This window comes from Protopterus annectens, chromosome 13.part0, assembly GCF_019279795.1.
Source record: "Protopterus annectens isolate FY-2018-M chromosome 13.part0, PAN1.0, whole genome shotgun sequence".
NCBI lineage: Eukaryota > Metazoa > Chordata > Ceratodontiformes > Protopteridae > Protopterus > Protopterus annectens.
The window spans coordinates 122620137-122644897 of record NC_056747.1 but is presented as its reverse complement, the minus strand read 5'-3'; positions in this window follow the sequence as shown (position 1 = coordinate 122644897).

Below are 24761 nucleotides of genomic sequence, written 5' to 3'. Positions count from 1 at the left end.
CCATACCTCCAGGCATGTCTAAAGGTCAGTGCCCTGTGCTTTCTTCTATTAACCTGGTGAACTTGGGCATCCTGAGGCAATGTCGCAACTGCCTCATGTACATAGACAACTCTCTCCTCTTACCTCCCAACACTCAGACTTGTGAGAGCTGCACTTATATAGCCAGACTGGAAGCCACACACTCTCCAGCCAAGACCGGAATAGCTGGTCAAGAGGCAAATGTCAACACTTGCACCACACCACATGGAACACATAGCCCTCCAGAACACACACCAGCACTCCCTTCACATAAAAACACAAACACACCCATCTTCGCAGAGGCTCTCAATAAAAATCTACCCAAACAGCAGAGACCTCCAAGACAGAAACTGACTCGACCACCACAACACAACACTAATCATGAGACACATAACTCTCCTAAACAGTGTGCCACTCAACCAAAGCCCCTAAGGCAAAACAGCATGCCCAGCACATTAGTTATAGGTGACTCAATAGTGAGGCACACTGATGTCCCACTCACTTGGTTGAATAAGTAGAAAGTAGCTGCCTGTCAGGTGCCAGGATCTACCACATAATGCACACACTCAGGTCCCTCAACAACAAGTACAAATATGACACTGCCATTGTACATGTGGGTGTGAATGAGCTGAGATGTACCTCACTGAACTACATGAAAAGAGACATGGAGGAGTTCTCAGATTGTGTAGCCCAGGTGGGTATGACCCTAGCCCTGAGCAGCATTCTACCATCACACATTACATTCAGAAAATGATTGATTTCAACAATTGGCTAAGTTTCTGGTGTAATTCTAAAGGGATCCAGTATTTGTCTGCCTGGGATGACATGACTGACAGACCTCAATGCTTTGCAAAAGATGGCCTGCATCTGTCACCCCTGGGATTCCGGATACTGGCCAAGGCTCTTGCCACCCCTATAGTGCCTTTTTAGGCAGTGCTTCAAAGACCAAATTACCACCGTAACAGCTAGAAACAAATGCAATCTGAGGGTCATGCTGCTCAATGCTAGATGTCTAAATCTCAAAATACACTCGCTCAAAGTACTCTTTAAAATGGAGAACATCTATATTTGTGCTGTAACAGAGACCTGGTTCAAGGCAGCAGAAAGCACCCCTGCACTACTAGGCTATAACTCATTCCACACCTTTCGGACCCAGAACTTGGATCGAAGCTCCAAAGGTGGAGGTGTTTCCATATTCAGAAAGAATGCACACACCTCCAGACTGGTAGCCCAACATAACACATCAGAGCTACTATAGGTGCAGCTAAGACAGCGATTGCGTAAGACAGCGATTCAGGTCATAGCCTGTTATAGGTCCCCAACCATGTCCCAAGACTCACATTCCATGTTCCTAAGCACCCTGGGAAAACTACACATGTACCAATACACTTGCCCGTTTCCTGGAATTCATTAATTCCAATGCCCTGAACCAGCTTGTTCTTGCCCCCACTAGAGGTAGCAACATCCTTGACTTGGTCATTACTAACATTGGCAACTGTTGCTCTACACCAATAGTCATCTCCTCCCTGGTTAGATCCGTCCACAAACCAATCACCTAGGAAATCCACATCCCTCCCACCCCCACCAAGGAAAACTTCTCCAAAGCTAACTTTGCCCTCCAAAAAACAGAGGTGGGTAACTTCACGGCACCCATGCAAATGGAGAATAGTTGCATGACTGCCGAATCATACACCAATGCACTGTATGAACACGTACACAAATGCATGGATCTCGCCATACCCAATAGAACCAAGACACTCTCCTCCAAAGAAAGGAAGCCAATATGGTGGTTTCCTGCCTTAAACAAACTCTACAACAGAAGGAGGAAACTGATGCAGAATAAGGTGAAGTCCCAAGACTGGAAAAACTCCCTTATCAGCCTCAACAAAACATTGAGATCCTTCATCAAATCCTCTGAAGCTAGCTATGGCCTTCTATAGTTATGTAAAGAATCTCCACGGCAATACCCAGATTTCCTCTGAGCTACTGCACAATGGTACCTCCTATACTAACTAAGCCAGCAGATATTGCCAATATACTGGCTGACAGATTCAGTGCCAACTTTACTCCTCTTGCCCCCCCCCAAAGGACCAAACACAATACCAGCAGATTGCCAGGTACTCAGTATTACTGCTGCACAGGTTAAAACAGAAGTGTCTAAGGCCAAGAATACAGCTTGTATAGGACCTGACAATATCTCTGGCTGTGTTCTACATGAACTACAAAGTGAATTGACATCTCACCTGTGTGCTCTGTTCAATCACAGCCTCACCTCAGGCTTTGTCCCTATCAAATGGCGCACTGCTATACTCATCTGTTTCCCCAAAGGAAGAGCAACTACAGACCCTGGGAACTATCGCCCCATTAACCTGACAAGTTTGATATGCAAAGCTATGAAACACATCTTCATGGACCTAATAAACAAGGATATAGGGAATCTCCAAACTCTGGATCCCACACAGTTTGGTTTTGTGAAGGGTAGATCATGCCTGCTCAACTTGGTCGACTTCTTTGAGTCAGTCACCAGAGCTGTGGATGAATGGTGCATACAGACTACCTTGATCTGGCCAAGGCCTTTGATACCATTCCCCACTCAGGAATCACAGAAAAACTCACTAAGCTAGGCATCAACCCCTATATCACTAGGTGGGTTGCAAACTGGCTCACAGACAGAACACACAATGTGAAAGTAGCTGACTCCAAGTCAGACTGCCAACCAGTCACGAGTGGAGTCCCACAGGGATCAGTCCTGGGTCCTCTCCTGTTTGGTATTGACTTCTCAGACATCCAGGCTAACAAGAAGGGACTCTGGCTGACAAAGTTCACAGATGATTGCAAGTTGGGAGCCATTATTAACTCCCCAAGTGATGTTGGCATCCTACAGAAAGGCCTCACTGAGACCGACTGATGTCAGAACCATGGCTTTAAGCTCAATGCCAAAAAATGATTCATCCCCATTGGGAAAAACCCAGTTCCCATGAATTTCTACATCGATGGTAGTCCACTGACCACAGAAGGCATTATAAGAGATCTGGGAACACAGGTTGACAGCAACCTCTCTTTTGACCACCACACTGACACTGTGGTCAGAAAGTCCTTCTATGTGGCACATCTCATTACTAAGGGTTTTGCATCCAGGAAGAAAGTTGTCATTGTTTCCCTCTACTCTTCCCTCATTAGGCCGATCATTGAGTACAATGCCCCAATTTGGCATGTATCTCACTAGACACCTGCAATAACTGGAGAGGCCCCAAAAGTACCTCACAAATAGGATCCTAGGCCGTAAACACTTGTCCTATATGGACAGACTTAAAAAACTCCAACTATTCTCTGTCTCATATCGCCTACTTAGAGGTAATCTCTGCTTGACTTACAAAGCCATGTCTGACCCAGCTCTGCTAGAAATGCTACATCTAAAGAAATCCCAATCCCTCTGCATCATATGCTCCAGAGACCTCAACCTCATTACCACAATCAACAGAGCATGCTGGAAGGACAGGTTCATAAACCCAGAGACTGCCCATGCTATGGAATAGACTTCCCATACATGTCAAACAGAGCACCTCACTGGCCCTTTTCAAGAGAAATCTTGATGAGTGGATGGGAAATAGAAAATTCACCCCAGGGATCACTCCAGTGGCTCTACTTGACAGAGGCACTGGGAACTAAGGTCAGGTGGCATGATGCCAGGTTAATCCTATGGGCTAGGCTTGTAAAGGCTCCAGGCCCATTAGCCTAGTACACACCTATGAACCTATATCAAATAACTACATGGCTCAAATAAACTGGATGTCTCTTGCCCAAAACTCAATAACATTTCAAAGTAATTGCACTTTGTGAATAACTGTACACAGCACACTGAAATGTCTCCAAAATGGCAGTACCTTGCTAGACAACTCTTTACAGTGCAAGAAACACTCTAATGGCGACACTTAGCGAATAGAAACACCCAGCCCAAGAAACTTTTCGAAATGGCTATACTTGACAATATTTCATGAAATAGTTGTACTTTGCACACAATAAACTCTTCAAAATACATGCACGATAGTAACAAGAGCACACTGCAAGCACTTTTACACACTTTGAGATACTTAGCTATGCCCCCGATACAATACAAAGTTGAAGTTATGCCCAAACACAACACTTTGCAAAAACACATGCAGTTGCCTTGCTTTATTTTTGATTAATGTGCTCTTTTTGCCCTTATTAGATTCGTTTTGCTCGTTTAAGCCCTTTTCATGTGCTCATTTTACTTTAAACATGCTCAGTTTTGCTCTAAGCACATTTGTTTTGCTTTACTGTTAAGTGTTTCACCAAATGCCTTTATTTTAAACATTTCCTTTAGCTAACAAACTTTTTGTGCCTTCTGTTTGCTCAGTAATGTGGTTTGTGCCCTTGTAATGCCCCGTTTTGCCCTTTCTATCAGTTTGTGCTACTTCTCATTAGCCTTGATTTTCTGGCTCATTTCTCTTAGTTTTACCTTCATTGTCATCTCGGCACCTCATGGCTCTGAATATCACTCTCTGTGATCCCAGTTCTGACACCATGTCGCTCTCCTACTTTGGACATAATAGGAGAGTCTTCGTGGGTTCTGTTCAAGCAGCTTTATTTTATACTAAGACATCACTACAGACATTTACTGACTTTAACTTAAGTAACTTGTATACAAACTAACAACTGCGATCATCCATGCGCTCACTCTGGCTGCTCTTATAGGTGTACTGAAGAAGTTCATGTATAGAACTGGACGAAAAGCACTTTATACAAATACATTTATTTTGATATAAAGTTACATCTGGAGTCTGGTCTACCTGCCTGCCTGGAACTTATTTGCAACAGAATTATTTACAACACTCTCGATATCTGGGCTGCAGTGTGACATTTCTTCCCCCCTGAAAACTCAAGCTAATTTTTCAAGTATCCCTTGAGAGACTTTGCTTGAGAGGGTTGACTGTTTGTGAATTCCTCACTCCATTCCCTGTCCTGAGAGCCCATCTGCATTGACATTGCTGACCCCACTGCAGTGCTGCACTGTCGTATCATATGTCTGCAACCCTAGGCTTCACCTTAGTAACTTGGCATTTTGTTGGGTGGCTCGATGTATTCATGTTAAGGGATTGTGGTCGGTAATTACAGTGAATTTCCTTCCATGCAAATAAGGCTGCAGTTTCTGCAGTGCCCACACTATAGCTAGACATTCCTTTTCTACAGCTGCATAGAATTCCCCCCTGGGTTGAAGCCTATGACTGAGATATATCACTAGGTGCTCTTTTCTCTCTAAGGAAACCTGTCTGAGTACATCCCCCACCCCATGGTTCTAAAGCATCCACCTGCACAAGAAATTCTTTGCTGTAATCTGGTTTGGCTAACACAGGGGATCCTCCCAAAGCTTCTTTAAGCTTCTGGAATGCCTGCTTACATGCAGGGGCCACACTGCCTGATATGGCTTGGTTTCCTTGTCAGGTCTTTGAGGGGAGCAGCTATGGTACTATAATTGGGGACAAACTTTCTGTAGTATCCTGCTGTCCCTACGAATACCCTCATCTGATTTTTGGTAACAGGTTCAGGCCATGCTTGAATGGCTTCCACTTTGGAAGGTTCTGGCCTGATCTTACCACTCCCCACTCTGTCTCAGGTAGGAGACCTTTGCCATACCCACCTGACACTTACTGGGCTTAATGGTCAACCCTGCCCTCAGTAGACTGCCCAGTACCTCCCTGACATGCTGAAGGTGCTCTTGACAGGAGCAGCTGTAGATAGCAATATCATCTAGGTAAGCAAGGGCAAAATCTCCTGCTAGTGTACGATCTGCTAGTCTCTGGAAAGTCAATGGGGAATGTTTCATCCCAAAGGGCATCTCTGTGAACTCATACAAGCCAAAAGGAATCACAAAGGCTGACCTCTCTGTAGCACTGGGAGTCAAGGGCACCTGCCAGTAACCCTTGGTAAGATAAGTAGTGGTAAGATACTTAGCCCCACCCAGCTGCTCTAGGGTTTCATCTGTCCTAACCGACTCTGTGTGACTACTTAATTTCGTGTAGTCCACACAGACTGGTGCTGCCATCCCTCTTTGGTACCAGCACCATTGGGGAGGCCCAGGAACTGCTGGACTCCTTGCTTGCTCCTAGTTCCAACATTTCTTGCATCTCCTCCCTCAGAGGCTGTTTGGCTCTCTCAGGTACCCTATAAGGGACCTGCTTAATAGGCCTTTGGGGTCCTGTATCCACATGGTGCTGCACCAGGTGGGTGCACCCTGGTTTCCCAGTGTATGTGCCCCCAAACTCCTGTAACACTGCTCGGATTTCTCAAACTTGGGTAGGGGATAGCTGCTGGGGCACTGCTACCCCTTCCACCGAGGTGTCAGTCACAGACGAGATCAGTCACCAGATCCCCCTCAGACTCCTCTTGCCATCCACTGTAAATACTCAGCACAAGGGCCTCTCTATCATGATAAGGTTTCATCATGTTAACATGGTATAATGTATGCCCCTGCCTCCTGCCTAGTAGTTCTACCATGTAGTTAACATCACTGACCTTGTAGGGTCCCTCCCAAGCTGCCCGCAGCTTGTTGCGTCTGACAGGAATGAGAACCATTACCTGCTATCCTACAGCATACTCTCTAGCTCGAGTATTCCTGTCATACCAAACCTTTTTCTGCTGTTGGGCTTCTGCCATGTTCTCCTGGGCCAGGCCCATGAGTTCCCTGAGCCTTGTCCTGAGGTTTAGGATGTATGCCACAACAGACTCCTTGTGGGATTCACACCCACCCTTCCACTCATCACAAATCAAATCTAGAGATCCCCTCACCCAGTGCCCATACAACAAATTAAAGGGTGTAAAATCTGTGAATTCCTGGGGCACCTCTCTGTAAGGAAACAACAGATGTTGCAAATATTTGTCCCACTACCTCTTAAACTGGTCTGCAAATGCCCGTAGCATCATCTTGAGAGTAGAGTTTAACCTCTCAACAAGACCATTAGTCTGGGGATGGTAGGGGTGGTCTTTAGGTGCTTCACCACACAGTACTTCCACAGACAAGCCAGCAAGTCTGACATGAAATTGGTACCTCTGTCAGTCAGTATTTCTTTTGGAAATCCTACCCTGCTGAAAATCTCTAACAACGCATTTGCCACCTTTTCTGCCTTCAATGGAATACAATGCTACTGCCTCAAGGTATCTAGTAGCATAATACTGCCACTAGGATACAAGTCTTCCCTGTGGAACTTGGGGTACTCAAGAGGGCCCACAATATCTATAGCTATCCTCTGAAATGGCTTCTCAATCACAGGCAAAAGCATCAAAGGAGCTCTCACCTTGTCTCCTGCCTTGCCTACCTTCTGGCACTGATCACAGGTCCTGCAGTACCCTGTTAGATCTCTAGAAATCCCAGGCCAATAAAAGTTCTGCATAATATGTCTCTTGGTATGCTTTATGCCCATACAACCTGCAAAGGGAATATTATGGTCTATGGCTAGATGTGCCAGATTGTAGGCTCTGGGCACTAACAATTGCTGTATTCTCTCACCCTCTAGCCCTTCTCTCAGGGGTCAACTCTCTGTACAGTTTACTCTGTTAAAGGCAAGTGTTACCGAGGCACTAGAGAAAATATTTTTGTGTGTTTGACTTCTTTTTAATAAATTATTTTTCATTACTTCGGAATTGGCCTTCTATTCGTGGTATTATCGTGGATTTTTACATTCAGCTGTCGTTTATCTCTCTCTGTACAGTAACCCTTTGTCTCAGTATACCGATTCCCCTTTCCCTTGAAAATCAGGTGCCTCACTAGCTACCTCTCTCAGGGCTTGTGATGTATGGTCTGAGAGCTGAGCCTGTCCCAACTGTCTCGGTAACCCTTCCCAGCTCCCCTTCCACAGGAATTCTGGCATCCTCTGAGAGCAGTGCCTCAGTGTCAGCCTGGGCACTACTACTCACCTTTGCCCTTGCAGTCACTCTGTCCAAGGGAACATCAGTACCTACAAGCAGCTGTAGTTCACCTTCAGTATCACTGCTACAGGGTAGCTCCCTCCCTGAAGTAACCACCTCAACAGTCCTGGCTGCAAGTGTGCATTTTGTCTGCCCCCCCCCCCCCAGGCTACCAGTCCAACATCCTTGTTTTCAAGCCCGACTGACTGCATGTAACTGCATGCACACAAGGTATTGCATTATCAAAATCATTCTCTATCAGGACGTCTGCAGGGATAGCCTCAAACACACTTGCTTGCTGGCTTCCTTTTCTACCCTGTGAGTCAAAGTGAACCCTAGCCAAAGGTATTTGGAATGGGATCCCTCTTATACCTCTGACTGGAGTGGACTGCCCAAGCAAGTAGTGCTTCTCTAACTACTGCAGGCTTCACGATGGTTAGGTCAGAGGCTGTCTCTCTCCTAGCAGTGGCCTCATTCCCATCCACTAAGATAGGATATAACCTCTTGTGGTAGTTTGGTACCCTTGTTGTCTCAAGACAACTTACTGCTGGCATTCTGTCATTCCCATTTACTGGTTCTCCCACCTTTTTTCCCCAGCTTGCCTCAATGGACATCTATATGCTACATGGCTCCACTGGTTGCATTTAAAACATTTAATCCTTGGTCCTGGATGTGTAACTGGACTAGTGGCTTCCCCTACTACTGGCATACTCTGTTGGGGCAGTCCGTGCTGCCCACCATGGGTTCCCTTAAAACAACGAACAGCACTGGGTATCCCTTCCCTGTGCAGTGATGCCCTGTTTGCTAGGTATAGGTCTCTCTTCCTCCCCAACTAATCTGCAGTATTGCATTGTCTATCATCTAACCATATTCTTATGTCCTTAGGCAAAGTGCTAAGGGTGTGTTCCCTCACCAAAAAGGTCTTTCAGCCCTTCAAAAATGGTGACCTGACATCTAGTCACCCACCTATGAAAATAAGTGATTAGTTCAGCAATATATTCACACAGACATTCATTTGCCTTGCGACTATGCTCACAAAACTTTTTCTTTTAGCTTCAGGTGTTACCTTAAAACATTCTAAAAGACAGTTCTTCATAGTATTATAATTTAAGCAATCAGTATCAGATATTTTAGAAATAGCAGTTACAGAGTTACCATGGAGTAAGGGGGTCAGGAACCAGAGCCATCGATCAACACTATAGTTTTTACATACCCTTTCAAACATATGAAACTATCAAAATTATCACCCTCTGCAAATTGTGGAAGAAATTTACTGACCTTTGTGGCTTCTGGGGTTTGTTTACTCCCTTCCCCATTACCTCCATGACTCTGGCAAAGACTTAGCATCTCCTTTTCATGTTACTTCTGCCTCTGATTCTCCTCAGCTTCCAGACATTGTAGTTTCTCTGTTGCTTCTATTTCCAAATGCTTGGCCTCCAGTTCAAGTCTGTTTAACTCCAGATGGATTTTTTTAAGTCCTCCGTGGAAAGGGTGAACTGCCCATTTACTGAGAGTTGTACATTCCCAAGGCCAGTCTGATTGTCTTCCTAGTTGCTATTCTGTGATGCAGCTGTGACTAAAGCTGCAATCATGTCTACTTTACTCAAGTTGGCATGTACCAGTTCTTTAGCCTGGCACATCTCAGCCAACTGGGTCCTTGTCAGCTTGATATATTCCTCCATTAACATGCTTGTCTACTCTCCCTAACTACGCCAACATAAAAATAAAACAATTGTGATATGAAATTGAATGTTCACTCCGTGGCTGATTGAGAGTACAAACACCTTCCTTAGTGACCACTGTTTACAGGCTACAGGAATTCAATATCCACACCATCATCTTCTCCTTTTGGCCTATCCTGGTTAGGGGTTGCCACAGTGGAACAATGGCCTGCAGAACGATTGGCAGTGGAGTTTTTTATGGTGTCGAGTTGCCAGTTTGGCATCTATCCTTCCAGAGAAGGCACACACATGCACACACTCACACCTAGGGCCAATTTGGAGTGTCCAGTCTATGTACAGCATGTCTTTAGGATGTGGGAGAAAACCCATGGAACAACAGGGAGGACATGCAGACTCCACACAGAAGAACCCCAGCTGAGAATTGAACCAGAGATCCTCTTGCTGTGAGGCAACAATGCTAACCTCTATACCACAGTGGCCCAATTCAATAGCCACACCATTGAATCCTAATATCTAGATCAAAACTACAACCCAAATAATATGTGGTGTAGATATCCCACCACTGCCAACCAATTAATATGTGACACCCCTGCACTGGCCCAGTAATCAAGGAGCCTCAGTCCTCACCACTGGCAACAGTGGGGAATGTACACACTGGGAGGATGACAAATACACACAGTAAAATGCAGTTTCCCTTAAGACCACACAGAGATCACAGTCAGTCTGGGGCTGGTATCTCCCTCTTCCTCCAGATCCCCAATAAGACTTCACACTGGCACAGCTATAGAGATGAGATCTTAGCCAGGGTTCAAAGCCAAGTCTTCTAGCATTCTCTGTGTCCAATATGGGCTTTGTGTCCCTGCCCAAGTAGCTGACACACACACACTCTTGGAGATTTGTTTTACACACACACACACACACACACACACACACACACACACACACACCTGGGAAAGGCTAGCACAGGTTTACTAGCTACGCCCCCTTCTGCCCAGACTATAAGGTAGTTACCACTGCCACTAGAACCTCTTATCAGCTACTTTAAGACCCTTAACAAAGGGTGTCCAATCCTATTGTGTAATGTTACTATTAATCCAAATGGTAGTCTGACCAAGAGCAGGATATTTAGGAGTGGCCTGTACAGTGTCACTAAATAGATATGCAAATACTCTTAAGAGTTTAAATATCACTAAACAGACCAGACACAATGAAAAGGTTTAAATATAATTTAATAATAAAAGAACAAGACAATACTCAGTAAGTAATCAGTTACATCAGAGTTCAAAATCACAGGAAATACTTAAAACAACATTGCAGGACAGTCTCAAATAAAGAAAACATCTAAGCTGCACTTTACTATATTCCTATCTAAATCTAAACGAGTTATTGTGTCCTAAAAACTTACTTAGAGCAAGGCAAGTGCAGATGTGGTGATGAGTGGATGTTCTTCTTAGATAAAAGACAAAATACACAGTCTCTCTCTCTCTGAGAGAGTTCTTAAATTAATATCAAATCTTACTGCTGGTTTCGCTTGGATGACACCAATTTTTTGTCACCTGACTTTAGTTCCCAAGCTAAACCCCCTTTGTTAGAACCAGAATTTAGCATCTCTCTGTGAAAATACATTGCCCTCAGATATTTGCAACTGCTAGGAGACATAAAACAATAAAACTCTTACAAAACAATGCAGAAGGCACCCTGATTCTAGACATCCTGCCTCCTTGCTGCATTGAAACTAACTTTTATGACACAATAATAAAACAATTTTATTTCAACTATTTTCTCTGAATCTTTTTCAAGATAACCTCATGCGCTCCCATTTCCATTAAGTATATACAAAGTTTCACAATAGTGCATGTACACTTCTGTTTTTTTCCAATAGGTCATTCTGTGGTTACATTTTAGTTCAGTACTTTACACACACACTTCTGTATAAATCATATAAATATTCACAAGTGACAGAATTATTTACAAAATTCCCGATAGCTAGGCTGGCAGTGCGACAAATACAACAGAGCAGTGACTGGTTGCCTAGCTCTGCAGAGCTGTGTTAAAACAGTGAGCAAATTTAAATAAACAATTTAATCAATAAAGTTGAAAACTGAGCCCTGAAACAGCAAACTTCACTTAGATGAGTCCTAAATTCAATCTCCTGCCACATGAGTGCATAGGGGCCCTCTCTGACAAATGATAGCCTAGTTTAGTGTTCAGTTTAACAAACAGAACCAGATTCAGCAGGTCTGAATATAGTCCATGCTACTGCACAAAAAAAGTGCAAAAATAATCAAGAACAGTTTTAAAAAATCAGTAATATAGTAAAAATGCAGATTAAAAGTGCAAAATACAGTATAAAATTGTACTTATGGTCACAAGAATGCAAACAAATCCTTGGATTGCTTTATCAGAATGTAGCAGAATAACTGGATTGCACAGATGAATACAGCAGAGCAGGGGCTGGTCACCTAACTCTGTGGAGCTGTGTTAAAACAGTGATCAAACTGAATTAATCAATTTAACAAATAAAAAGCTCAAAACTGAGCCCGGTGCCAGTAACCCTCAACCAGATGGGTCCTAACTGCACTCACCTCCCACAAGTATACAGTTGGGGGCCCTCTCCAAAAAAGATAGCCTGGCTTAGTGCTCAATTTAACAAATGCAACCAGAATCAGCAGTGGTGACTCCAATATATGCTACAGCAGACAAAAAGTTTAACACCTCAGCAAGAAAAATTTTCAAAAATTTGCAATATTGTAAAAATACAATTTAAATGTGCATAATACAATATACATATTATAATTATGGTTTGCAGAATGGAGCAGAAGTCTTGGCTTGCACAGATGAATACAGCCGAGCAGTGGCTGGTTGCCTGCCTCTATAGAGCTGTGTTATAACAGTGAGCAAATTGGATTAAAGAATTAACAAATAAGCTCAAAACTGAGCCTTGTGCTAGCAACCTTCAATCAGATAAGTATTAACTGAACTCTCCTCCTAGAAGGGTGCAGGGTGGCCCCACCCCCAAAAAAGATAGACTGGCTTAGTGCTCAATTTAACAGTTAACTCTGAGGAGCTGTGTAAATACCATGAGCAAATTGAATTAATCAATGTATCCAATAGGAAAGCTCACAACTGAGCCCTCTGCCAGCAAGCTTCAATCAGATGAGTCCTAAATGCACTCACCTGCCACAAGGGTGCAGGGGGAACCATCTCCAGCAAAAAATTGCCAGTTTTTTTGCTCAGTTTGACAAATGGAACCAGATTCAGCAGGTCTGAATCTATTCTATGCTACAGCAGACAAAAATACAACAAAGCAGCAAGAACATTTTTTTTAAATCAGCAATATAGCAAACATGCAGTTTAAACATGCAAAATGCAGTATAAAATTGTACTTATGTTTAGCAGAATGTAACAGATTGCTTGGATTGCACAGACACAGGAGAGCAGTGGCTGGATACTTAAGTCTGTGGAGCTGTGTTAAAAAAGTGAGCAAACTGAATTCATCAATTTAACAAATAAAAAGATCAAAACTGGGTCGTCTGCCAGTAACCCTCAATTAGAGGAGTCCTAACTGCACGCTCCTCCCACAAATGTGTACGGGGTCCCCCCCAACAAAAGATAGCCTTGCTTAACAGAACCAGATTTAGCAGTTCTGTGTCTAATCTATGCTACAGCAGACAAAAAATTAAAATAACCAGCAAGAAAAGTTTTTAAAAAAATCAGCAATATAGCAAAAATACAGTTTAGACTTGCAAAATACAGTATAAAATTGTACTTATGATTAGCAGAATGCAACAGGTTCCTTGGATTGCACAGCTGAATACCACAGAGGAGGGGATGGTCACTTAACTCTGTGTAGTTGTTTTAAAACAGTGAGCAAACTGAATTTAACCAATAAAAAAGCTCAAACGGAGCCTTATGCCAGCAGCCTTCAATGAGACGAGTCCTAACTGCACTCCCATGTTAGAAGGCATCATGGGAGCCATATCCTACAAACAACAGCCTGGTTTAGTGCTCAGTTTGACAAACAGAGCCAGATTCAGCAGGTTTGAATCTAGTCTATGCTACAGCAGACAAAAAGTGCTACACATCAGCAAGAAAAGTTTAAAAAAAATAGCAATATAGGAAAAATAGAGTTTGAAAGTGCACAGTACCAGAATGCAACAGGTTCCTTGGATTGCACAGATGAATACAGCAGAGCAGTGGCTGTTCCCCTAACTCTGAGGAGCTGTGTTAAAACAGTGAGCAAAATGAATTAATCAATTTAACAAATAAAAATCTCAAAACCGAGCCTAGTGCCAGCAACCTTCAATCACGAGTCCTAACTGAACTCTCCTGCCACAAGAGTACAGGGTGGCTCCTTTCAACAAAAGATAGACTGGCTTAGTGCTCAGTTTAACAAAGACAAACAGATTCAACCAGTCTGACTCTAGTCTATGCTACAGCAGACAAAAAGTGAAACAAATCAGAAAGAACATTTTCCAAAAAATCAGCAATATAGCAAAAATACAGTTTAAAAGTGCAAAATACAGTATAACATTGTACTTATGGTTAGCACAATGCAACACCCTGGATTGCAAAGCTGAGTTCAGCAGAGCAGGGGCTGGTTGTCTAACTCTGGAGAGCTGTGTTAAAACAGTGAGCAAACTGAACTGAACAATTTAACCAATATAAAAGCTCAAATCTCAGCCCTGTGCAAACCACCTTCAATCAGATGAGTTCTAACTGCACTCTCCTGCCATAAGGGAGCAGGACATCCTCTCCAGTAAATGATAGCCTGGTTTAGTGCTCAGTTAAACAAAGAGAACCAGGTTCAGCAAGTCTGAATCTAGTCTATGCTACAGCAGGTAAAAAGTGCACCAAATACCCAAGAACAGTTTTTTTAAAATCAGCAATATAGCAAAAATGCAGTTTAAACATAAAAAACACAGTATAAAATTGCACTTATGCTTAGCAGAATCCAACAAATTCATTGGCTTGCACAGCTGAATAAAGCAGAGCACGGGCTGGTCACCTAACTCTGTGGAGCTGTGTTAAAACAGTGAGCAAATTGAATTAAACAATTTAACAAATAAAAAAATCTAAAAACCAAGCCCTGTGCCAGCAAACTTCAGTCTAATGAGTCCTAGCTGCACTTTCCTGCCACAAGGGTGCAGGGGAGCCATCTCCGACATAATATTGCCTGGTTTAGCACTCAACAAATATAACCAGATTCAGCAGATTTGACTCTAGTTTATGCTACAGCAGACAAAAAGTGCAACAAATCAGCAAGAACAGTTTTTAAAAATCAGCCAAATAGCAAACATGCAGTTTAAAAGTGCAAAATACAGTATAAAATTGCATTTATGGTTAGCAAAATGCACCACATTCCTTGGAATTCAGAAATGAATACGGCAGAGCAGTGGCTGGTTGCCTAACTCTGCAGAACTGTGTTAAAACAGTGAGCAAATTGAATTAAACAATTTAATCAATAAACAAGGTCAAAACTGATGCCAGTGCCAGCAGCCTTCAATTAGATGAGCCCTAACTGTACTCTCCTGCAACAGAGGTGCAGGGGACCATCTCCAACAAAGGTTAGTGTAGTTTAGTGCTCATTTTAACAAACAGAATCAGATTCAGAATGTCTAAATCCAGTGTATGCTACAGCAGACAAAAAGTGCACCAAATCAGAAAGAACAGTTTTGAAAAATCAGCAAAATAGCAAAACTACAGTTTAAAAGTGGAAAATACACTATGAAATTGTACTTATGGTTAGTAGAATGCAGCAGATTCCTTGGATTTCACAGCTGAACACAGCAGAGCAGTGGCTGGTTGCCTAAGTCTGTGGAGCTGTGTTAAAACAGTGAGCAAACTGAATTAATCAATTTAACAAATAACAAGCTGAAAACTTGCCAGTAACTTTCAATCAGAGGAGTCCTAATTGCAGTCTTCTCCCAAAAGGGTGCAGTGGGCCACCTGTCCAACTATAGATAGCAAAGCTTAGTGCTCAGTTTAACAAACTCAACCAGATTCAGCAGTTCTGACAAATCTATACTACAGCAGATAAAAATAAATAAATAAACAAGAACAGTTTTAAACAATCAGCAATATAGCAAAACTACAGTTTAAACCTGCAAACCACAGTACGAAATTTTGCTTATGGTTAGCAGAAAGCAACAGATTCCTTGGATTGCACAGCTAAATACAGCAGAGCAGTGGCTGGTCTCCTGCCTCTGTGTAGCTGTGTTAAAACAGTGAGCAAATTGGATTAAAGAAATTAACAAATAAAAAGCTCAAAACTGAGCCCTGTGTCAGTCTTCAATCAGATGAGTCCTAAGTGCACTCTCCTGCCACAAGGGTGCAGTGAGCCCTTTCAAACAAATGATAGACTGGTTTAGTGTTCAAGTTAACAAACAGAACCAGCTTCAGCAGGTCTGAATCTAGTTTATGGTACTGCACATAAAGTGCAAAAATAATCAAGAACAGTTTTAAAAAAATCAGTAACATAAAAATACAGTTTAAAAGTGCAAAATAAAGTATGAAATTCTACTTATGGTTAGTGGAATGTAAAATAATCCTTGGATTGCACAGATGAAAACAGGAGAGCAGTGGCTGGTCCCCTAACTCTGTGGAGCTGTGTTAAAACAGTGAGCAAATTGAATTAAAAAAAATAACCAATAGAAAAGCTTAAAACTAAGCCCTGTGCAAAGAACCTTCAATCAGATGAATCCTAACTGCACCCTCCTGCCACAAGGGAGCAGGGGGACCCTCTCCAGCAAATGATAGCCTGGTTTAGTGCTCGGTTAAACAAAGAGAACCAGATTTAGCAAGTCTGAATATAGCCTATCCTACAGCAGGCAAAGGGTGCACTAAATAAGCAAGAACAGTTTTTAAACTATCAGCAAAAATACAGTTTAAAAGTGCAAAACACGGTATAAAATTGAAATTATTTTAGCAGCATACAACAGATTCCTTGGATTGCACAACTGGATACTGCAGTGCAGGGGCAGGTCACCTAACTCTGTGGAGCTGTGTTAAAACAGTGACCAAACTGAATTAAAAAAATGTAACCAATAAGAAAGCTCGAAACTGAGCACTCTGCCAGCAATCTTCAATCAGAGGAGTCCTAACCGCACTCACCTGCCACAAGGGTGCAGGGGAGCCATCTACAACAAAAGATTGCCTGGTTTATTGCTCAGTTTGACAAACTGAACCAGATTCAGCAGGTCTGAATCTAGCCTATGCTACAGCAGACAAAAACTGCACTAAATCAGCAAGAACAGTTTTTAAAAATCATCAAAATAGCAAACATAAAGTTTAAATGCAAAATACTTTATAAAAAGGTACTTTTAGTTAGTAGAATGCAGCAGATTCCTTGGACTTCAGAAATGAATACAGCATAGCAGTGGCTGGTCGCCTAACTCTGCAGAACAGTGTTAAAACAGTGAGCAAATTGAATTATACAATTTAATTAATAAACAAGTTCAAAACTGAGGCCAATGCCAACAGCCTTCAATCAGATGAGTCCTAAATGCACTCTCCTGCCACAAGGATGGAAGGGGGACTCTCCACCAAATGATAGCCTGGTTTAGTGCTCAATTAAAAACAAAGAATGAGATTCATCAGGTCTGAATCTAGTCTATGTGACTGCACACAAAAAGTGAAAAAATAATCAAAAACTGTTTTAAACAATCAGTAATATAGGAAAAAATAAGATTTAAAATGGCAAAATACATTAAAAATAGTACTTGTATTTAGCAAAATGCAACAGATACCTTGGATTACACAGATAAATACAGCAGAGCAGTGATTGGCTGTTTAATTCTGTGGAGCTGTGTTTAAAAAAATGAGCAAATGGAATGGAAATGTAACCAATAACAAAGCTCAAAACTGAGCCCTGTGCCAGCAACCTTCAATCAGATGAGTCCTAACTGCACTCTCCTGACACAGGGGTGCAGGGGGCCCTCTGCAACAAAAGATAGCATGGTCTAATGCTCAATTTAACAAACAGAACCAGATTCATAATGGCTGAATCCAGTCTATGCTACAGCAGACAAAAAGTGCAAAATAATCAAGAACAGTTTAAAAAAATCAGAAACATAGCAAAAATACAGTTTAAAATCACAGAATACAGTATAAAATTGTACTTACGGTTAGCAGACTGCAACAGATTCCATGGATTGCACAGATGAATACAACAGAGCAGGGGCTGGACACAACCTTGTGGAGCTGTGTTAAAACAGTGAGCAAAAAGAATAAGCAATTTAACCAATAAATAAGCTCAGACTGGGCCCTTTGCCAGCAACCTTCAATCAGATAAGTCCTAACTGCACTCTCCTGCCACAAGGGAGCAGGGGGTCCCTCTCCAGCAAACAATAGACTGGCTTAGTGTTCAATTTAACAAAGGCAACCAGATTCAGGTCTGACTCTAGTCTATGCTACATCAGACAAAAAGTGAAACAAATCAGCAAGAACAGTTTTAAACAATCAGCAGTATATCAAAATACAGTTTAAAAGTGCAAAACACAGTACAAAAATTGTAATTATTTTTAGCAGAATGCAACAGATTCCTTGGATTGCACAGCTGAATACTGCAGAGCAGGGGCTGGTCTCCTAACTCTGTGGAGCTGTTTTAAAACAGTGAGCAACCTGGATAAAATAATTGAATGAAAAAAATTCTCAAAACTGAGCCCTGTGCCAGCAATCTCCAATCAGGTGATTCCCAACTGCACTCTCCTGCCACAAGGGTGCAGGGGATATCCAACAAAAGATACCCTGGTTTAAGTGCACAGTTTAACGAACAAAACCAGATTCAGCAGGTCTGAATCTATTTTATGCTACAGCAGGCAAAAATGCAAGAAATCAGCAAGAACAGTTTTTAAAAATCAGTAATATAACAAAAGTATAGTTTAAATTTGCAAAAGACAGTATAACATTGTTATGGTAAGCAGAATAGAGAAGATTCCTTGGACTTCAGAAATTAAAACAACAGAGCAGGGGCTGGTTGTCTAACTCTTTGGAGCTGTGTTAAAACAGTGAGCAAACTGAAGTAAGCACTTTAACCAATTAACAAGCACAGACAGGGCCCTGTGCCAGCAACCTTCAATTAGGTAAGTCCTAACTGCACTCTCCTGCCACAAGGGAGCAGGGGGTCCCCACTCCAGCAAACAATAGCCCAGCTTAGTGCTCAATTTAACAAACACAACCAGATTCAGCAGGTCTGACTCGCGTCTATGCTACAGCAGACAAAATGTGAAACAAATCTTTAAGAACAGTTTTAAACAATTAGCAATATAGCAAAACTACAGTTTATACCTGCAAACCACAGTATGAAATTTTGGTTATGGTTAGCAGAAACCAACAGATTCCTTGGATTGCACAGCTGAATACAGCAGAGCAGTGGCTGGTCACCTGCCTCTGTGGAGCTGTGTTAAAACAGTGAGCTAATTGGATTAAAGAATTTAATGAATAAAATGCTCAAAACTGAGCCTTGTGTCAGCAGTCTTCAATCAGATGAGTCATATGCACACTCTCCTACCACAAGGGTGCAGTGAGCCCTTTGAAAAAATGATAGCCTGGTTTAGTGTTCAATTTAACAAACAGAGCCAGCTTTAGCAGATCTGAATCTAGTTTATGGCACTGCACACAAAGTGCGAAAATAATCAAGAACAGTTTTAACAAATCAATAACATAACAAAACTACAGTTTGAAAGTGAAATATACAGTATGAAATTGAACTTATGGTTAGTAGAATGCAAAACAATCCTTGGATTGCACAGATGAAAACAGGAGAGCAGTGGCTGGTCCCTTAACTCTGTGGAGCTGTGTTACAATAGTGAGCAAATTGGATTACATACTTTAATGAATACAAAGCTCAAAACTGAGCCCTGTGTCAGCAAACTCCAATCAAGTGATTCCCAACTGCACTCTCCTGCCACAAGGGTGCAGTGGGCATCTCCAACAAAAGATACTGTGGTTTAATGCTCAGTTTAACAAATAGAACCAGATTCAGCAGGTCTGAATCTATTTTATGCTACAGCAGACAAAAATGCAAAAAATCAAGAACACTTTAAAAATCAGCAAAATAGCAAAAATACAGTTTAAATGCAAAATACTTTATATAAAAATGTACTTACAATTAGCAGAATACAGCAGATTCCTTGGACTTCAGAAATGAATATGGCATAGCAGTGGCTGGTCGCCTAACTCTGCAGAACTGTGTTAAAACAGTGAGCAAATTGAATTAAACAATTTAACCAATAAACAAGTTCAAAACTGAGGCCAGTGCCAGCAGCCTTCAATCATATGAGCCCTATGTGCACTCTACTGCCACAGGGATGGAATGGGGGACTCTCCACCAAATGATAGCCTGGTTTAGTGTTCAATTTAAAAAGAGAATGAGATTCAGCACGTCTGAATCTAGTCTATGCAACTGCACACAAAAAGTAAAAAATAGTCAAGAACTGTTTTAAACAATCAGTAATATAGTAAAAATACAGTTTAAAATGGCTAAATAAATAAATAAATAATACTTATATTTAGCAGAATGCAACAGATTCCTTGGATTGCACTGATAAATACAGCAGAGCAGTGGTTGGCTGCTTAATTCTGTGGAGATGTGTTTAAAAAAGTGAGCAAACTGAATGAAACAATTTAAGCAATAACCAAGCTCAAAACTGAGCTCTGTGCCAGCAACCTTCAATCAGACAAGTTCTAACTGCACTCTCCTGCCACAAGGGAGCAGGGGTCCCTCTCCAGCAAACAATAGCCCGGCTTAATGCTCAATTTAAAAAACACAACCTAATTCAGCAGGTCTGACATGAGTCTATGCTACAGCAGACAAAAAGTGAAACAAAGCAGCAATAACAAATTTAAACAATCAGCAATATAGCAAAACTACAGTTTAAACCTGCAAACCACAGTATGAAATTTTGCTTATGGTTAGCAGAATGCACAAGATTCCTTGGATTGCACAGCTGAATACAGTAGAGCAGTGGCTGGTCACCTGCCTCTGTGGAGCTGTGTTAAAACAGTGAGCAAATTGGGATAAAGAATTTAATGAATAAAAAGGTTAAAACTGAGTCCTGTGTCAGCAGTCTTCAATCAGATGAGTCCTATGTGCACTCTGCTGCCACAAGGGTGCAGTGAGCTTTTTCAAACAAAGGATAGCCTGTGTTGGTGTTCAATTTAACAAACAGAACCAGCTTCAGCACGTCTGAATCTAGTTTATGGTACTGCACACAAAGTGCAAAAAAAAAAGAACAGTTTTAAAAAAAATCAATATAACAAAAATGCAGTTTAAAGGTGAAAAATACAGTATGAAATGGTACTTATGGTTAGTAGAATGCAAAAGAATCCTTGGATTGCACTGATAAAAACAGGAGAGCAGTAGCTGGTCCCTTAACTCTGTGGAGCTGTGTTCAAACAGTGAGCAAATTGGATTAAATAATTTAATTAATAAAAAGCTCAAAACTGAGCCCTGTGCCAGCAACCTCCAATCAAGAGATTCCCAACTGCATTCTCCTATCAGAAGGGTGCAGGGGCATCTCCAACAAAAGATACACTGGTTTAGTGCTCAGATTAATAAACAGAACCAGATTCAGCAGGTCTGAATCTATTTTATGCTACAGCAGACAAAAATGCAAGAAATCAGCAAGAACAGTTTTAAAAAATCAGTAATATAACAACAATATAGTTAAAATTTGCAAAATACAGTATAACATTGTTATGGTGAGCAGAATACAGAGGTTTCCTTGGACTTTAAAAATGAATATAACAGAGTAGGGGCTGGTTGTCTTACTCTGTGGAGCTGTGTTAAAAAAGTGAGCAAATTGAATTTAAAAAATTAACCAATATAAAAGCTCAGAACTAAGCCCTGTGCAAAGAACCTTCAATCAGATGAGTCCTACCCTGCACCTTCCTGCCACAAGGGAGCATGGGGACCCTCTCCAGCAAATGATAGCCTGGATTAGTGCTCAGTTAAATAAAGAAAACCAGATTCAGAAAGTCTGAATCTAGTGTATCCTACAACAGGCAAAAAGTGCACTAAATAAGCAAGAATGGTTTTAAACCATCAGCAATATAGCAAAAAGTACAGTTTAAAAGTGAAAAACACAGTATAAAATTGAAATTATTTTTAACATAGTGTAACAGATTCCTTGAATTGCACAGCTGAATACTGCAGAGCAGGGGCTGGTCACCTAACTTTGTGGAGCTGTGTTAAAACAGTGACCAAATTGAATTAAAAATGTAACAAATAAGAAAGCTCAAAAACTGAGCCTTCTGCCAGCAATCTTCAATCAGATGAGTCCTAACTGCACTCACCTGCCACAAGGGTGCAGGGGAGCCATCTCCAACAAATGATTGCCTGGTGTAGTGCTCAGTAGGACAAACAGAACCAGATTCAGCAGCTCTGAATCTAGTCTATGCTGCAGCAGACAAAGAGTGAAAAAATAATTAATAACTTGTTTTAAAAAATGAGTAATATAAAACAATACAGTTTAAAATGCCACAATACATTAAAAAATAGTAGCTATATTTAGCAGAATGCAACAGATTCCTTGAATTGCACAGCTGAATACTGCAGAACAGGGGCTGGTCACCTAACTCCATGGAGCTGTGTTAAAACAGTGACCAAGTTGAATTAAAAAAATGTCACCAATAAAAGCTAAAAACTGAGCCCTGTGCCAGCAACCGTCAATCAGATGAGTCCTAACTGAACTCTCCTGACACAGGGGTGCAGGGGGCCCTTTGCAACAAAAGATAGCATGGTTTAATGCTCAATTTAACAAACAAAACCAGGTTAATAATGTCTGAATCCAGTGTATGCTACAGCAGACAAAAAGTGCAAAATAATCAAGAACAGCTTAAAAAAATTGTAACATAGGAAAAATACAGTTTAAAATTGCAAAATACAGTATAACATTGTACTTGCAGTTAGCAGAACGCATCATATTTCATGGACTGCACAGATGAATACAACAGAGCAGGGGCTGGTCACTTAAATTTGTGGAGCTGTATTAAAACAGTGAGCAAACTGAAGTAAGCAGTTTAACCAATAAACAAGCTCATACTGGTCCTTGTGCCAGCAACCTTCAATCAGACAAGTCCTAACTGCACTCTCCTGCCACAAGGGAGCAGGGGTCCCTCTACAGCAGGCTTAGTGCTCAATTTAACAAACAACCAGATTCAGCAGGTCTGACTCTAGTCTATGCTACAACAGACAAAAAGTGAAACAAATCAGCAAGAACAATTTTAAACAATCAGCAACGTAGCAAAACTACAGTTTAAACCTGCAAACCACAGTATGAAATTTTGCTTATGGTTAGCAGAAAGCAACAGATTCCTTGGATTGCACTGCTGAATACAGCAGAGCAGTGGGTGGTCACCTGCCTCTGTGGAGCTGTGCTAAAACAGTAAGCAAATTGTACTAAACAATTTAATGAATAAAAAGCTCAAAACTGAGTCCTATGCCAGCAACCTCCAATCAAGTGATTCAAACCTGCACCCTCCTGCCACAAGGGTGCAGGGGGCATCTCCAACAAAAGATACAATGGTTTAGTGCACAGATTAACAAACAGAACCAGATTCAGCAGGCCTGCATCTATTTTATGCTACAGCAGACAAAAATGCAAGAAATCAGCAAGATAGTATTTTTTTATAAATCACTAATATAACAAAAATATCATTTAAACTTGCAAAATACAGTATAAAATTGTTGTTATGGTGAGAAGAATACAGAAGATTCCTTGGATTTCAGAAATAAAAACAACAGAGCAGGAGCCAGTTGTCTAACTCGGTGGAGCTGTGTTAAAACAGTAAGCAAATTGAATTAAAAACATTAACCAATATAAAAGCTCAAAACTATGCCCTGCGCAAAGATCCTTCAAGCAGATGAGTCCTAACTGCACCCTCCTGCCACAAGGGAGCAGGGGGGCCCTCTCCAGCAAATGATAGTTTGGTTTAGTGCTCAGTTAATGAGAATCGGATTTAGCAAGTCTGAATCTAGTCTATCCTACAGGAGGCAAAAAGTGCACTAAATAAGCAAGATTAGTTTTAAATAATCAGCAATATAGCAAAAACACAGTTTAAAAGTCCAAAACACAGTATAAAATTGAAATTATTTTTAGCAGAATGCAATAGATTCATTGGATTGCACAGCTGAATACTGCAGAGCAGGGGCTGGTCCCTTAATTCTGTGGAGCTGTGTTAAAACAGTGACCAACTTGAATTAAAAATGTAACCAATAAGAAAGCTCTAAACTCTCTGCCAGCAATCTTCAATCAGATGAGTTCTAACTGCACTCACCTGCCACAAGGGTGCGGCAGAGCCATCTTCAACAAAATTTGCCTGGTTTATTGCTCAGCTTGACAAACAGAACTATATTCAGAAGGTCTGAATCCAGTATATGCTACAACAGACAAAAAGTGTACCAAACCAGCAAGAACAGTTTTTAAAAATCAGCAAAATAGTAAAAATACAGTTTAAATGCAAAATACTTTCTAAAAAGGTACTTACAGTTAGCAGAATGCAGCAGATTCCTTGGACTTCAGAAATGAATACAGCATAGCAGTGGCTGGTCACCTAACTCTGCAGAAGTGAGCAGATTGAATTAAACAATTTAATCAATATACAAGTTCAAAACCGAGACCAGTGCCAGCAGCTTTCAATCAGATGAGTCCTAAGTTCACTCTCCTGTAGCAAGGATGGAAGGGGGGACTCTCCACAAAATGATAGCCTGGTTTAGTGCTCAATTTAAAACAAAGAATGAGATTCAGCAAGTCTGAATCTAGTCTATACAACTGCACACAAAAAGTGAAAAATAATCAAGAACTGTTTTAAACAATCAGTAATATAGAACAAATACAGTTTAAAATGGCAAAATACAATAAAAATAGTACTTATATTTAGCAGAATGCGACTGATTCCTTGGATTGCAAAGATAAATACAACAGAGCTGTGGCTGGCTGCTTAATTCTGTGAAGCTGTGTTTAAAAAAGTGAGCAAACCGAATGAAACAATTTAACCAATAACAAAGCTCAAAACTGAGCCCTGTGCCAGCAACCTTCAGTCAGATGAGTCCTAACTGCACTCTCCTGATACAGGGGTGCAGGGGGCCCTCTGCAACAAAAGACAGCATGGTTTAATGCTCAATTTAACAAACAG